The 15,408-nt window shown below is 47.6% G+C and overlaps 1 long non-coding RNA gene across 4 annotated transcripts in view; it reads left to right on the top strand.

Moving 5' to 3' along the window:
- The window catches only part of LOC150039195 (uncharacterized), a 60,775-nt gene that overhangs the window by 27,743 nt on the left and 17,624 nt on the right, over positions 1–15,408 (top strand). For 2 of the 4 annotated variants that reach the window (XR_016534501.1, XR_016534502.1), the window contains exon 2: positions 5,932–6,175. The exons of the other annotated variants lie outside the window; for them this stretch is intronic. This is a non-coding gene — a long non-coding RNA (uncharacterized LOC150039195). The remainder of the gene's footprint in view (positions 1–5,931; positions 6,176–15,408) is intronic. 4 annotated transcript variants of the gene reach the window in all.

The following is a 15,408-nucleotide window of genomic DNA, read 5'->3' as shown; positions in this document are numbered from 1 at the left end:
GGTTGACGACGTGGTAGAGCTCTGGCCTGGAGAAAGCCCAGGCCCTGAGTTTCAGTTCGGGAGGCACGGGAAAGTACCGCTAGGCATTCACAGACAAGACAGCCCGGGTGCACACCTTCCAAACGCAGGGCTCCAGTGAAGGCAATCCCACCAGGAAGGAGGCAGTCTCAGAGGCCTGGTTGGAGGGTAGGCCTCAGCCTAAAAATGACCTGATACTGTGTTTTTCATGTTTCCCCTTCGGGGCCCTCTGTCTGTCTGTCTGTCTGTCTGTCTGTCTGTCTCTGTCTCTCTGTCTCTGTCTGTCTGTCTGTCTGTCTGTCTGTCTCTCTCTCCCTCTCCCTTTCTCCCTCCCTCTCTCTCCCTCCCTCCCTCTCTCTCCCTCCCTCCCTCTCTCTCCCTTCCTCCCTCCCCCTCTTCTTTTTCTGTACTTTGAACCGGAGAGTTATTGAGCACCTAAAATTCTGTATTTTACTTAGATCTGGTGACTTGGTGGAGAGAGAGAAAACCAGTTTTCTTAGGAAACATGGATAAGGGGAGGGAGGAAAAGGAGGTAGGGTTTCTCTCCTTTCTCTGTCTTTTTTTTTTTTTTGGCCAGTCCTGGGGCTTGTACTCAGGGCCTGAGCACTGTCTTTGGGCTTCTTTCTCAAGGCTAGAGCTCTACCACTTGAGCCAGAGCACCACACTTCTGGATTCCCTTCCCCCCTCCCCCCCCCCCCCGCCCCTATGGAGGTGGTACCAGGGAAACCTTGCAGCAGCAGCAGCAGCAGCAGCAGCAGCAGCAGCAGCAACAGCAGCAGACTGTCTGACTCCAGCACAGCCAATGTACCCGAGCTTGCCTGCCTGTAAACATGCCACCATGGGGGCCCAGACAGAAAGCCCACCCAACACCCCGCCCGACCTTCCCTTGTGGACGTTTTCTTGGTTTTGTTTTGGGTTGGGGAGGGATTTCTTCAACTTTTTCATTCACCCCTGCCTGCCTCCTAGCTCAGGCCTCACAAACCCCAATCCTGAACCCTGTTCCACACAGTCTCCAAGCCTGTGGGAAGGCTGTGTCCCCCGCTGCTGCTGCTCTATCTATCCCAGTAAACAGCGGAAGAGCAGCCGAGTCCAGCCTGTTTCCTCCTTTCTCCCCCAGTTTTTCCTAACACTGACTGAGTGTTTCAGGTAGGCTAGGCAGGCACTGTCCCATGAAACCGCATTCCCAGCCCCACCATGATTGTTTTTGGTGCGCGTGCAAGTCACAAGACCATCCCCACCCACCAACCCCCCCCCCCCCAAAAAAAAAATTAAGTCAATACGCATCTCCACTGGCTTCCTGTTAGTAGAGAAGAAAGACCAACTTGCCAGGCACGGTGGCCACTCAGGAGGCTGAGGTCTGTCTGAGGTGGTGTGCAGCCAGCCTGGGTACCACAGGACGACCCGACCCGAGAGACACTTATCTCCAAATACACTCTAGGAAACGGGAAGTGGGGCTTGGCTCCAGGGTAGGGTGGCAGCCTTCAGGTAAAGAGTGCCTGGGCCTAGTTCAAGCCCCAGGACCCACCCCCCAAAAAAGGAAGAAAAATAGAAAAAGGTGAAGGGGAGGAAGCCATTTGGGGGAAGGAACAATGATTCCGGGTAAGGTGACATCAACATGCCATCTTTGCTTCAAAGAGAGACCACAGAATGCATTCCTTCCACAGGGATGCTTTCCTCAGCCTCAAGGATTCACATGTTGTCTGTGTGACAGTATGCATGCCTTCCTGGTGGTGGTGGTGTGTGTGGGGGGCCAGGGAAACCTGGGTGCCTGCCTTCCTTTGATCAAAAATAAGGCTCTGTTTCATGGCAGGCTTCATCCTTACACCCTTCCCTGGGAAGAAATGCCCCCCAAACATCCAGAACTCAGTAACTGACTGGGTCACCTGAACGTGACTAGTCGATCTATCCAGCCTGATACTTGTGGATGCCTGCCTGCCTGCCTGCCTGCCTGCCCGATTCGTGTCTCTACCCACCCCACCCACCCCCCCACCAACTCTTGTTCACTCCTGCTTTTGTTTCTGTACTCCAGAAAGAACTGTATTTTAGGGCCAGCGGGTCTGCCAGTCTCCCTGCCTGCCTGGAAACCACGGTCCATTGCAGTGGCTCAACCAGGTGCTGGGGAGTCTGATATCTGTGGGTAGAGATTCAAGTCCAGCTCAAGCTCGAAACTTTCTCTCTCTCTCTCTCTCTCTCTCTCTCTCTCTCTCTCTCTCTCTCTCTCTCTCTTTCTTTCTTTTTTCTCTCTCCTTCCTTCCTTTCTTCCTCCCTCCCTCCCTCTCTCCCTCCATCCCTCCCTCCCTTTCTTCCTTTCTTCCTTCCTTCCTTCCTTCCTTCCAAGTTCTGGCCTGGACCCTCTGGCCTTGATCTCTCTGGACGCTAGGGAGTGCCTGCACCACTTCTGGCTTTTCTGTGTACACAGTCCAGAGAACCTAGGGCTTCATGCATGCATGCTACACAAGTATTCTATCACTGGGTCACACTCCTGGCCCCATTTTGAGATTCTTCATCGTGATTCCTCACTAAAAATGCCACAAGTGGACCCTGGCCCCTTCCCTTCCCTTCCCTTCCCACCCCCCCCGCCCCTCCCTGGGCCATTCAACATGACCAAGGCCAGCAGTGTGTGTCCACCATCTAGTGTTAACTTTCGGAAACTACCAGAGCTGTGAATTCCCATTGCGTGTCTGTCCTTCGGTTCGGTCCAGTCAGTAGGACTTGGGGTGGGTGGAGGGCGCAGAGAGTAGTTGAGATGGACATTGATAATCAGTACATGCAGGGACATACACACACACACACACACACACACACACACACACACACACACACACACACCAAACAGCTCCCGAAATCCGGCCACTTATGCTCTTCTATCCCAGTCAGGCCAGGCTGGGCTGGGCCTAATGTAGACTAGCTCTTCACAGAAACCAGGGAGGGGGTGGTGGTGGTGTGCAGGAGGGAGGGAGGGAGGGAGCAAGGGAGGGAGAAAGAGAGAGAGAGAGAGACAGAGAGAGAGAGAGAGAGAGAGAGAGAGAGAGAGAGAGAGAGAGAGAGAGAGAGAGAGAGACAGAGAGAGAGCGAGAGCGCGCAGGAGAGCCCTTCTGCAGTTTTCTGTCAAAGCAGGCATCTGCACGGATGGATGGATGGATGGATGGATGGATGGATGGAGGAGCAGCAGAGAAAGAAGGTAGGCAGGGCAGGGTCTGATTCAAGAACTCCTGACCTGCCAGGCACCGTCCGTTGGCTCGGGGCTGCAGACAGAGGAGGGAGCAAGGTCCTTCCTGCCAGGCTTGCCAACCCTCCCTTTGAGAGGCAGAGAGCGTGGTGTCTGTCTCCTCCCCCCTCCCCCCATCCCCCCTAGAACCTCCGCAGTTCAGGGAATGAAGAATGACTTGATCGGCAAGGAAATGAATAGATGGTGATGGTTGTTCTGCGTGGATTATGTGATTTCTTTTCTCCCCCACCCCGTTCATCTGATGCGGTGGTGACTGTATCTGACTCTGTCACCTGGTCTATTGTAGAAACATTTTTGTTTATTTGAAATACAGAAGGGGAGGGGGGGACAACATGAGTGGGAGGAGGGAAATGGGGACAAAATTGTGAGAAGGGGTATCGGTGTGTTGTGTGTGTGTGTGTGTGTGTGTGTGTGTGTGTGTGTGTGTGTGTGGTCATGTAGCCTATTCCTGAGGAATGTCACTGTCACCCCTCTACACATGACACCCCATCAATGAAGAAAGCAGAAGCAGAAGCAGCAGCTACAGAAGCAGAAGACGCTTGTACTGCTGTGTCACTCAGTCCTTCTCCAGGACGAGCAAGGTGGGCTGGCCAGCCACCGGTGTCTCCCTGGTCAGTCATATCCTCAGGTCCCCTCCCTGGTGCTTAGACACTCCCAGAAACCGGCGAGCGAGTTCAGGGACCAACCCAAACAATCCCACCACCCCCACCCCATCGTCCATCTGTCCATCTGCCGGCCCCACACCCCAACCCCAAAGAACCTTCTCTCTCGGGCTGGCCCCGGCATCAGGCGTCAGAAATGAATGCAACCCCCTTTCATCGTGGGAGTGGAATACAAACACAAGCAAAAGACAGTGTGATTCAAGCAAATGGGTCCTTTTATTTTATTTCTAGGGGAGGGCTGTGAGGTTGCGGTGGGGGCAGGGGGACGGAGCTGGGGAAGAGGAGGGGCAGGGGCAGGGGCAGGAGCAGGAGCAGGAGCAGGAGCAGGAGCCAGAGGCCCAGGGGTGCTCAGGGGTCGGGAGAGGAGGTTTGCTTCTTCCCCCAAATCTTGCTTTGCATCCTTGGCTCAGCAAAACTTCCACACACACCAACGGTGCACTCACTGGATCGGATTCCTGGCTGGCTGCCTTCTGCTAAGTACTGAGTTGGTTTAGGCATCTCTCCCTGGTCCGGTGGTCTATCCAGCGGTCCCTGGTGGGGTGTGGAAAATAAAGAGATGTTACAAGGAGGAGCAGCTTTTTCTCATCATGGCTTTTTTTTTTTTTTAAATCTTTCCCTTTCCCATCAAACTACCCACCTGACAGAGCTTGAACATACTAGCCACCCACGTGTACAAGCATCTACTACTTGAAATGGACCCCCTCAAAGGAAAAGGTTTGGGGACTTCGTGTGGATGGGTGGAGGGCTGCAGGACAACCCACACAGGCCCAAAGGAATGGCCTGTCGCTGACATGGACGTCCTACCAATCCCATTTGGATACATGGGCACTCCCACTCGCAGCCCAGCCATAGCTGATCAGTCTGAGTGCTTCCCTCCTCTAAATCCTGGTGTTAAGAGGATCCACTTGCCTGGAGACAGATGCCGTATTGTAGAGGACAACTTTGAGTCTTGGTCCTCAGATTTCTTGCAGCCTCCTGAATGACTGGGGCTACAGACTTGAGCTAAAAGTGTTAGGCCAACGGGAAAACATGACAAAATGTCTTTGATTTGAATGGGGAAGCTGTTCTCTATATATCCACACCAACTGCAGTTGCAGCTCTACTCAGAATTTACTGAGAGTTCATTCAGTAATGTAAAATACAAGAGCACAAGCTTAAGTATCAGAATACTGATGACTCCACCAAGGCAGAAACCAGTGCAGCGAACTTATGATGCCAGGAAAATCACGGAGCTCCACATACACAGATCCCTGTGCTGTGTTCTTTCCCTCCCCCATGTCCATCACCCACCCTTCAATGTGCAATGCTACAACGGTCAAAGGGTGCCATCTAGTGTTCGTTTTTTGCAAACTACCGTGGTTATAAATTCCAGTTTCCTATACAGACAGGCTTTGAGTCAGTGCACACAAGGAGGTGAAGGAAGGGTGGAGTAGAAATTAATATAAAAATTATCAATGGAGGTTCGGGAGTTTGGCCTAGTGGTAGAGTGCTTGCCTAGCATGCACGAAGACCCAGGTTCAATTCCTCGGTACCACATACATAGAAAAAAGCTGGAAGTGGTGCTGAGGCTCAAGTGGTAGAGCTTTAGCCTTGAGAAAGTCCAAGGACAGGGCTCAAGCCCAGGACTGGCAAAAAAAGAAAAGGAAAAGCAGTCAGTACAGCAATGTTTACACAAGACAAGTAAAGCTATGGCAGGTGGCTCACAACTGTAATCCTTGCTGATCTGGAGGCTGAGATCTCATGAGGTTCAAAGCCAGCTTCAGCAGGAAAGTCCTTCTAAGACTCTTACTTTGAGTTCAGTCCTCAATACAAGGAACCCAGAAAATGAAAAAGAGAAAGGAGGACCGGAGACAGAAAGGGAGGGAGAGATTCTTCAGGGAAGGAGGAAATTTACTACCCTCAGAAGTAGAAGCAGAGATAGAATATTCGTTTTGGTTTTGGATGTTCTTCTTTGATTTTATTTTACATTCCAGAAAGGGCTAAGGTGTCTGTCATTCCTTATCTCTCTTTTTTTTTCCCAAGGCAAAATGCTTTTCATCTGGAACTGGGAAGTTGCAGTGCATAAATTACTGAGATTGCAGCAGTACTGCTGAAGATTTCCTCAGGATCAAATTAGCACCGCATAAGGCAGGAGTTCAACCAAGACTGTGCTGCATTCTCCAGGAAGGCAGAAGAAGCAGTGCATCCCAGCTGTAGTACCTGGAAACCCATGGACATCCCAGAGGCCCCTCCTCTCCAGCATTCACCCTCTCCATGCAAAGGTATGGTGAGTGCTTGCCACCTAGCGTCCATTTTCTGCAACTGCCTGGGTTTGGTTTTGTTTTATTGTTTTGTTTTTGTGGGTCCTGGGGTTTGAACTTGGCCTGGACACTGTCCCTGACCAGTTTCCCTCCCCCTCAGCCTACCCCCGCCCTTCACTGACCAAAGGGAATAGAGAAAATAAAGGGAAAGAGAGGACATTGAGGTATGAAAAGCCACTTCAACTACCAGAGAACTGACATTCAGTAGGCTAAAACTTAAATAGCCATATCCTGGAGATGGCAGACCTCAAAATGATCTCATAAGATTGCAGATTACTCTATTGGTATACAATTTTAATAAGATCTCCCTTTTAAGAATAGAGATGGACAAGAGAGGAGGTGAAATGTGAGGAAATAAGAGAAGTCCCTCTCACATTGTCTCTGCTTGCCAAAACGGTAAGTTATAGGAGCAAATTACTAATAAATAAAATAGTAACGGACACATAATGCACCTGGTGTGCGCTGGGCACTGCTGTGCCAGGTGAAGCTTCTGTGCCCTGGGACCGGATCCCAGCCTCCTCTGAAGCGGGGACTAAGGGAGCTGAGCTCCTAGGGCTTTGCAGATAGTGCTGGAGCCTCTCCGATGCCCAGTCCCCCAGGTCTGGGTCGTGAGGACGGTTCAGCGGTCTGGGTGGAGTCCTCGCTGTCACCGTGTGCACTCCTCTGCCCTAGGGCACTGAGCTCCTTCCTGTCCAGCAGCCCAGATGTTGAGTGTGTGCAGGCCCATGTGTAACCCTCAGACTGCCCTGCCACACCTGTCTGCCGTCCCTACCAGAGTGGTGGGAGGGTCCACACACCTGGGGAGGACACACAGGAGTCCAGAAGTCCTGGCTGTAATCCCAGCTACTCTGGAGCCTGAGATCTGAGGATGGCAGTTTGAAGGCAGCCTGGAGGGAAAGTCGGTGAGATACTCATGTACAATAAACTCCTCAGAAAAAGCCAGAAGCAGTGCTGTGGCTCAAGTGGTAGAGCACAAAGAGGTCAGGAACAGTCCCCAGGCCCTGTGTCCAAGCCCCAGAAATGACAGAAAAGAAGAAGAGGAGAGGGGCAGAAGAGCAGAGGAGGAGGAGGAAGAGTTAATCAAAATTCTCCTGTCTTCCCTGTCCTTCCTGGTGCCGGCTTTGTGTGCCACAGTGCTGTTGACGGGCAGATCTTTGTACCCAGAAAGCCTGCTCTTTCTCACCAGCACTGGTCACCTCATTCATCCTCCATTCAAAGTTGAACCTTTTTGTTCCAGGCTATTGTTCTTCTGTGGAGGCCCACCTCTATTTCTGGCTTTCTGATAGTTCACTGGCAATAAGAGTGTCAGAGACTATGCTGTACAGTCTGGCTTCAAGCATCCATCCTCAGTTCTCAGCCCTCTGAGTAGCTTCTATTGTAAGTGTGAGTCATCAGTACTCAGTACTAGTGATGATTTTTTGATACGTCATGTATGTGGAAACATGAATTAAAGTTTCTATGTCTGGTTTCTTTACAATATTCTAAATATTCATTCATGTTGTAGCATGGGTTAGAATGTCATTCCTCTTTATGATTGAATAATTCTCCATTGAATGGGTATATTACATTTTGTTTATCCATCAGTGGACAGTTGTCTCTACCCTTCCACTACTGTGAATGATGCTGTGAATATTGAGCATACTGAATATTGAGCATATTGAATATTCATCATACGGTCATGAATATTGAGCACACAGCTGCCAGAGGTATCCTTTCATAATAGACCTAGATGAACTGTTAGGGCACCTGTGGTTTCCTTCACATTAACTATCTATGAGAATCCTTACAGCCTATGAGACTCAGATGGTGTTAAAGACTTACAGCTTTTACTCTCCTCTTTGTTCCTATGACCTTGTTTTCCTAAATAAATAAATTGTCCAATCGAATTGACAAATCAAGTAGGGCCTTTGCAAATACGCTCTGCTCTCTAGAAACATCTTCTCACCTTTTGTGTGCATCTGGATATTAAATGGCTCCTGCCTGTAATGCTGGCTACTTAGGAGGCTGAGACCGATCTTCAATAAACTAGTTAAAAAAATCTTGAAGTGGAGGCTTCCCTCAAGGGGTACAGCATTTGCCTTGCAGGAAAAAGTCAAGCAAGGACACGAGGTCCTGAGTTCAAGCACCAGTACACACACACACACACACACACACACACACACACACACACACACACACAAACACCCCACAAGTAAAAATACACTGGAATCAGTATTGACTGCTTGAGCAAAGTATAGCAAGGTCATAACAGGAAGCAAACTACTGAGCCTCTGCTCTTCCCATCTCCTCTTATAGCTCCCTAGAGGATTCTGAAGGAAGTTGGATTTGAGGCTTTCTTTCTTTTTTTCCCATTTCTACCCAGAGTCACTTGTTGATCGAAGTTGCAAACAAGCCCAGCCTCCCCACGGTAGGGACTCTGAACAAAGAACCCAGCTTTTATCTCAGACCTCTTTAATCACTTTTACAATATAGGATGTACCCAGTAGAGGAAGGAGCTTCAGGAATTTTATCCTCCTCTCAGAAACAACATTACTTCCAGGGTGAAAATGGAGCTGATCACTGACTGAAACTGAACTAGAACTAGTACTTTCAGAATGAGCCCTCCAATGGGGCTGTCATGGGCATTAAGAAGATAATATGTAATATTATCTGGCTCTGGTGGCTCATATCTGTAATCCTTGTACTACTCAGGAAGCAAGGCTAGTTCTCTACTACTTGAGCCACAGCACCACTTCCAGCTTTTTCTCAGTAGTTTTTTTGGAGGTAAGAGTCCCATGGACTTGCCTGCCCTGGCTGGATTTCAAACACAATTCTCAGGTCTCAGCCTCCTGAGCAGTTAGGCTTACAGCGTGAGACATAAGTGCTAGACTGATCCCTACCTTTCTGATATCACCTCCCCTTATTCTCTTTCTTACTAGAAATCAGCCACATACCCCTTCCTTCTGGTCCTGAGTTCATTTCAGGCCTGAGACTTTCACCTTAGCTATTGCGTCTGTCAGATATTTTTCCTGACTTCATTCCAGCCCTGAGACTTTCACCTAGCTATTGCCTCTGTCAGATATTTTTCCATATCACCCCTGAAGCTGGCTCCCTCATCATACAGGTCTTGTCTTCAATGCTGCCTCTTCACCGAGACGCTTTTGTGTGTGTGTGTGTGTGTGTGTGTGTGTGTGTGTGTGTGTTCTAGGGTTTGAACAGGTTGAACTCAAGCTCTGGGAACTATTGCTTAGATTGCTTTTTTTTAATCTCAGGGTGGGCATTCTACCACTTGAGCCACCCTTCTCACTTATGATTTATTGCTAATTAATAGAAGATACAAATTTCATGTTTTTTTTGGCCCAGGCTGACTTTAAACCATGATTCCTAGATCTCAGCCTCCTGAGTAATTAGGATTACAAGTGTGAGCCACCAGCACTCAACTCACAAGGACCCTTTAAAGCACTCTTACCTGCACTGTTTATCTTTCTGTTGTTGCTCCATATAGTTATTTATTTGATTGTCATTGGGTTTCCCCAAATGGATGAGCAGTTATGCCTTGGGAATGCTCCTTCTCTTTGCCTAGCCTACATTGTGAACCAATCATGCCTGACATATCGGATGAGTGGTGAATCTCTCCTCCTCGTTCCCTTGCTACTTCCTTTTTTGTTATTTTCTTCTGTGGTCCTGGGCCTTAAAATCACTGTCTGTCAATTTTTTTGCACAAGGCTGGCATTCTACTACTTGAGCCACAGCTCCACTTCCAGCTATTTTAGTGGTTAATTGAAGATAAGAGTCTCATAGACACCCGGTGCTGGTGACTGGTTCAATGCCAGCCAGGGCAGGAAAGTTCATAAGACTCTTATCTCCAATTAATCACAGAAAGATCCAGAAGTGGCGCAGTGGATCAATGGTAGAACACTAGCCTTGAGCACAAAGAGGCTCAGGGACAGCACTCAGGACCTGAGTTCAAACCCCACAACTGAGAGAATTAACCTGGTAAGCTCAGCTGCCAAATTCTGGTTTTGTCTTTGTGAAATGCTTAACCTGCTCAACCACCTGCGTGTGGTCCCGTCCTTGTGGTTATTGACATCACAAGGTGAGAGCATATGATGACGACTACCTGTGTGTAGTTATGAGCACCTGAGTGTGGTGTTTTCCTTTACAAGCTCAGCCCCAGGGAAGCTCGGGGCTGCTTTCTATCAGCCCAAAGGTGGAGAGTAACCACTATACCGCTACTAAAACGACTCCTACCTGGCTCACTGAGTGCTAGTGACTCCATTTCTGGGGGTTCAGGGCCCCCCCAAATGGCTGGGACATTACTTGGGGGCCCCAGAGAGTTCCCAGCCTTAGGCCTTGATTTCAGGAAGCATAGGACGGATGTGCCCCAACCTTTCAAATGGGATGGCCACTGAGAGAGATTCCTCCCAGCCCCAGAGAAGGTGATAGCTTTTCACAGCTGGATACTTCCCATGGTCAACGTTAAGCAGGAGTCTTTAAAAATCCTTCTGAGGTGAGCGTTTTGTGTGGTGACTGACAGGCTGACAAGCATTTTGTGTTTTGTGTAGTGACTGACAAACTGGTGAGCACCCTGTGTCCTGTGCCCTGGTTGAGACAGACTGGGGGGCCTCTTGTGTTCTATGTGCTGGCTGAAACAGGCCAGTGTGGGCTGCCTTGGATTGGGTCGTGGGTGAGTTGGACAACATGTTCCAGCCGACATCAGTCTCTACCCTGGGTGGAATTAATGCTTGAACACTTTTCTGATTTTTAGGAGTAGAGCTAGTGCTCGTGGGTCCTGTCTGGGCTCTCTGGGAGCTTGAATGGCAAGAGTTCAATATACACTGGCCATCTGAGGGTTTCTCTCATCTGCCCCTTCTTGACACAGTTCATGGGATCATCTTCAGGGGGCCTGGTCCCCCTGTTCTTCAGAAACAGCAACCTCGAGGATGATGTACCCCCTCCTTTTTCTGAAAAACCTCAGGCTTCAATTCAACTTTTTGGGCCTATTTTCTTTACTAATTAATCCACTGGGGATTGTCAGAAGCTTTTACAGATCTTCTTCACCTCCACGGAGTGGGATCAGAGCGGCAGGTGGCCTCCAAGCTGCCTGCCACAATCACCTTCCAGGAGATCAAAACCAATGAGATGTCTGCCCTTGGTAAAAGCCCATCAGCTCATCTTTACCTTCAAAGGGACAAACCCAAAGGGCGGATTCTCCATCTTGCTAACCTAGACAAGGTTTCTACAAGGTTTTAAGAACTCTCCAACTCTCTCTGATGAAGCCCTGAGTCAAAACCTGGCAGCCTTTTGCATAGAACATCTCCAAGTAACTCTGAGGCCATATGTTGATGACCTCCTCCTGGCAGCCTCAAGCAAGGAGGCTTGCGGGGCCACCTGGGACTAGCTGAAAGAGCTAGACCATTTGGGCTACAAGGTATCAGCTAGGAAGCACAACTTTAGCATACATATCCCAGGCTACTTATTTGGACTATGAGTTGAAGGAGGGACAGTGAACCCTGTCCAAAAGGAGAACTGAAGCCTTTCTGAAGATACTTCCCCTTCAACTAAAGTCTGAGAATTCCCCTGGGATACAGTACTGTTGCCTCTGGATTCCAGGATTTGTTGAAATGGCTAAGCCTTTGTATTCGACTGTGGCTGGAGGAGATACACTCCTAAACTGGGGACAGGAGCATCAACAGCGAGGATTGTTTATTGAGATAGAGCAGAAGGACCACAGCCTTCCCTTGGGTGTGGAGACGATGTGTCAGAGCTGGAAACAGGAATTGGGTTTCTATAAGGTTTAAACAAGTAGGCAAAAGTGGATGAAAAAGTAGCGAGGTCAAAAGACATGAAGGGCTTTGCAGCTGAGCCCACGATGGAGTGTTTACAGCTAGGCTTGGATAGCTTACCCTGCTGGGGTCAGGCAGTTCACAACTTGGTGGCTTGCCTGGTATGAATGCACCTGGGTTGACGGGGGTGTCAATCCTTAAAGTATCAGAAAAACCACTTGGGTATTTAAGTATCAACAAAGAGAAATGGACAGGTCCTATGAGAAGTCCACACATGGTGGGACAGACCCTAGGAGGAGCCCCCACATGGTGGAAGAGAATAAGCTGGCATGAAGACAGTTGCTAGGACAGTGATTTCCAACTGGAGTGGGACTAGAAGGGGTCAGTCATGATTCCTGTTCAGTTTCAGAATTCCTTCCTATTAGTGATCAATACTACAAGTGTCAGTCATACACAGGGAGGGAATCTGAGTACAAAATATGCCGTGTCTTAGACAGCAGACATTTAATTTTTATTTTCCTCTTATATTGACAGCAACTATTTATTTTTTCTCTTATGTTGAGACATAATTTCTTTTCTTATGTTGAGGCATCATTTATATTTAAAAAAGTGGTTAGAAATGAATCATTGTTTTCTCATTTTTTCTGCGACATTCACTGCTAACAAAATCCAAAGAACTGTTGTTGACCATATTCATCATTAATTTATTTTAATCTTTCATCCTGGGTCTGTAGTCTATTTGTGTGTAACTTCCCCCCCCACTTCAGTCATGGGGCTTGAACTCAGGGTCTGAGTGCTGTTTCTCAGCTCTTTTGCAAAAGGCTAATACTCTCCCACTTTGAGCCATTGTGCCACTTCCTGGTTTTCAGTCTGTCATCTTTTGTGCCGGGGCTGGCTTTGAACCACGATCCTTAGATCTCAGCCTCCTGAGTAGGATTCCAGATGTGAGTCACCATCATCTGGCTGAACTCATTTGCTTCACCTGTTCTGTCTATAGAACCTTGGCCCCTAGATACCTGCAAAATGAGATGCGAAATTGGCTTAAGGTAAAAATCACTCTTTGAGGATGCTGAGATGACAAGTAACAGCAAAATTCTTTCTACTTATTTTGTCATATGTGGGGCTTGAACTCAAAGCCCAGGTGCTGTCCCTGAGATTTTGTGCTCAGGGCTAGCACTCTACCACTTTCAGCCACAGTGCCACTTCTGTTTTTATGGTGGTTAGTCAGAGATAAGTACCACAGACAGATTTTCTTGCCTAGGCAGACTTTCTTGCCTAGGCTTTGAACCTCAGGCATCAGATGTCAGCTCATGAGTTACTAGGATTAGGGGCATGACCCACTGGGACAGTCTTTTTCAAAATATAAACAAATAAACAAGCTGGCACCATTGGCTCACACTTGCAATTCTAACTACTCCATAGGCTGAGATCTAAGCATTGTCACTGTGAGAATCTTTTCTCCCATAAACTCACACAAAAAAAGGCAGAAGTGGAGCTGTGGCTCAAGTGGTGGAGCACTAGCCTTGAGCACAAAATCTCAGGGACAGCACCCGGGTTACCTTTATATATATCAGGTAATTAGTAGTATATTTCCTTCCTTCTGCATGGTATCTGTCCCCTCATTCTCTCCCATCCTCTCTCTCCCATCTCTGTCCACAAGCAGCATGGTTCACTTTCATCCATGTACGGTGCAGCCAGTGAGCTATGCCGCACGTTGTTATCCATTTTTCCAATGATTTTGTGCCCTCCTCCACCTTCCCCCAGATAGATGTGCAGGTGTACACTCTGCATATAAGGTAAAGAATACAGTCATCAGAACATCACCTTATTGTATACTTTCTAATGGCTGTGTAAAATTTTGTTGTAATACATAGCACATTTTTTGATCCGTTCATCTCTTGTGGGGCATCTGGGTTATGTCCCTATCTTGGCTATTGTGAATGATGCAGCAATGAATGTGGATGTGCAGGTGCCCATGTCATACCCTGGTCCATGATGCTCAGGACAGATGCCTAGGAGTGGGATGGCTTATAGGGAAAGCCTATGTTTAGTTTTTTTTTTTGCCAGTCCTGGGCTTGGGCTCAGGGATTGAGCACTGTCCTTGGACTTTCTCAAGGCTAGCACTCTACCACTTGAGCCTCAGCACCATTTCTGGCTTTTTGCTATGTATATGGGGTACTGAGGAATTGAACCCAGGTCTTCGTGCATGCTAGGCAAGCACTCTACCACTAGGCCAAACTCCCGGCCCCTATGTTTAGTTTTTTGAGGAGCCTCCAGACTGCTTTCCAGAGTGATTGTATTAGTTTATATCAGAAGTGCACTAGGGTTCATTTTTCTCCACATCTCCACCAGTTTCTGTTATTGAATAAATTCACAATATTGTCCAATCTAACTGGGGTAAGATGGTATCATGGATGTCCTCATTTACATTTCCTGTGAGGCCAGGGATGATCGACATCTCTTTTGCAGTTCTTACCTCTTCTTCTGAGAAGTCTCTCCTTAGCTCCCTTGCCCATTTAGTGGCTGATTTATTAGGTTTAGGAGGGGTTAGTTTGAGTTCCTAGTAAACATTGGGTATTATGCCTTTGATGGTAAAAATCTTTTCCTAATTGATTGGCTGTTTTTTTTTTATTTCAGTAGCTACATTCTTAGCTGTCCAGAAACTTTTCATTGTAATATAGTTCCATTTGTTGAGTCTCTCTTCTCTGTTTTGCCCAGGGACTCTATTCAGAAAATTCCTGCCTGTATTTCCTATTCTGTATTGCAGTGGTTTTAGAGTTGAGTATGGTGTTAAGGTTTTAAGTCCATTCTGAATTGATGTTAGTGCATGGTGACCAGCAGGGATTCGCTTTTAGTTTTCTGCATATGGCTGCCCAGTTTTCCCAGCACAAATACTTAAAGAGGCTAAGCTTTTTCTACTGCATGTCTTCAACTACTTTGTTGAATATCAGTACGTGATTTGTATTTCTGGATCTTGTAAATCAGTCCTATTGATCTTCAGTTCTATTTTTGTCCCAATACCAAGCTGTTTTTGTTATTATGGCTCTGTAGCACAGTGCATTTTACTTCCATGTGTACTGTGATGCCATGGACACAAATCATAGTGGTGCCTGTCAAGTAAATGGCAACATATCCAGTTAAGTACAAAACAGTCAATAATACTTCCTAGCTATCTTATATAATTTCCATTTATCTTTATTATCATTAAATGCTAAAAGCCTCAGGGGGTCATTCAGAGAGTACAATTCAGAGGCATTATTATGAGAGGTGACCGTTACATATATGTCACTTCTCCACTGAGGGGCAAGATGTGGAGTAGAATACAGAGAATTAACTATCCTTAGTGTAGGTCAGTATGAATGCCTGTGTGAGACTTCAATAGAAAAACAAAATATGAATAGATAAAAGGATAGAAAAATTCTTCATTTACAAAT

This window comes from Megascapheus bottae, unplaced genomic scaffold (genome assembly GCF_031878675.1).
Source record: "Megascapheus bottae isolate mThoBot1 unplaced genomic scaffold, mThoBot2.hap1 HAP1_SCAFFOLD_37, whole genome shotgun sequence".
Taxonomy (NCBI): Eukaryota; Metazoa; Chordata; class Mammalia; order Rodentia; family Geomyidae; genus Megascapheus; species Megascapheus bottae.
The sequence above is the reverse complement of the archived record's forward strand: the minus strand, read 5'-3'. Positions and strand labels throughout refer to the sequence as shown.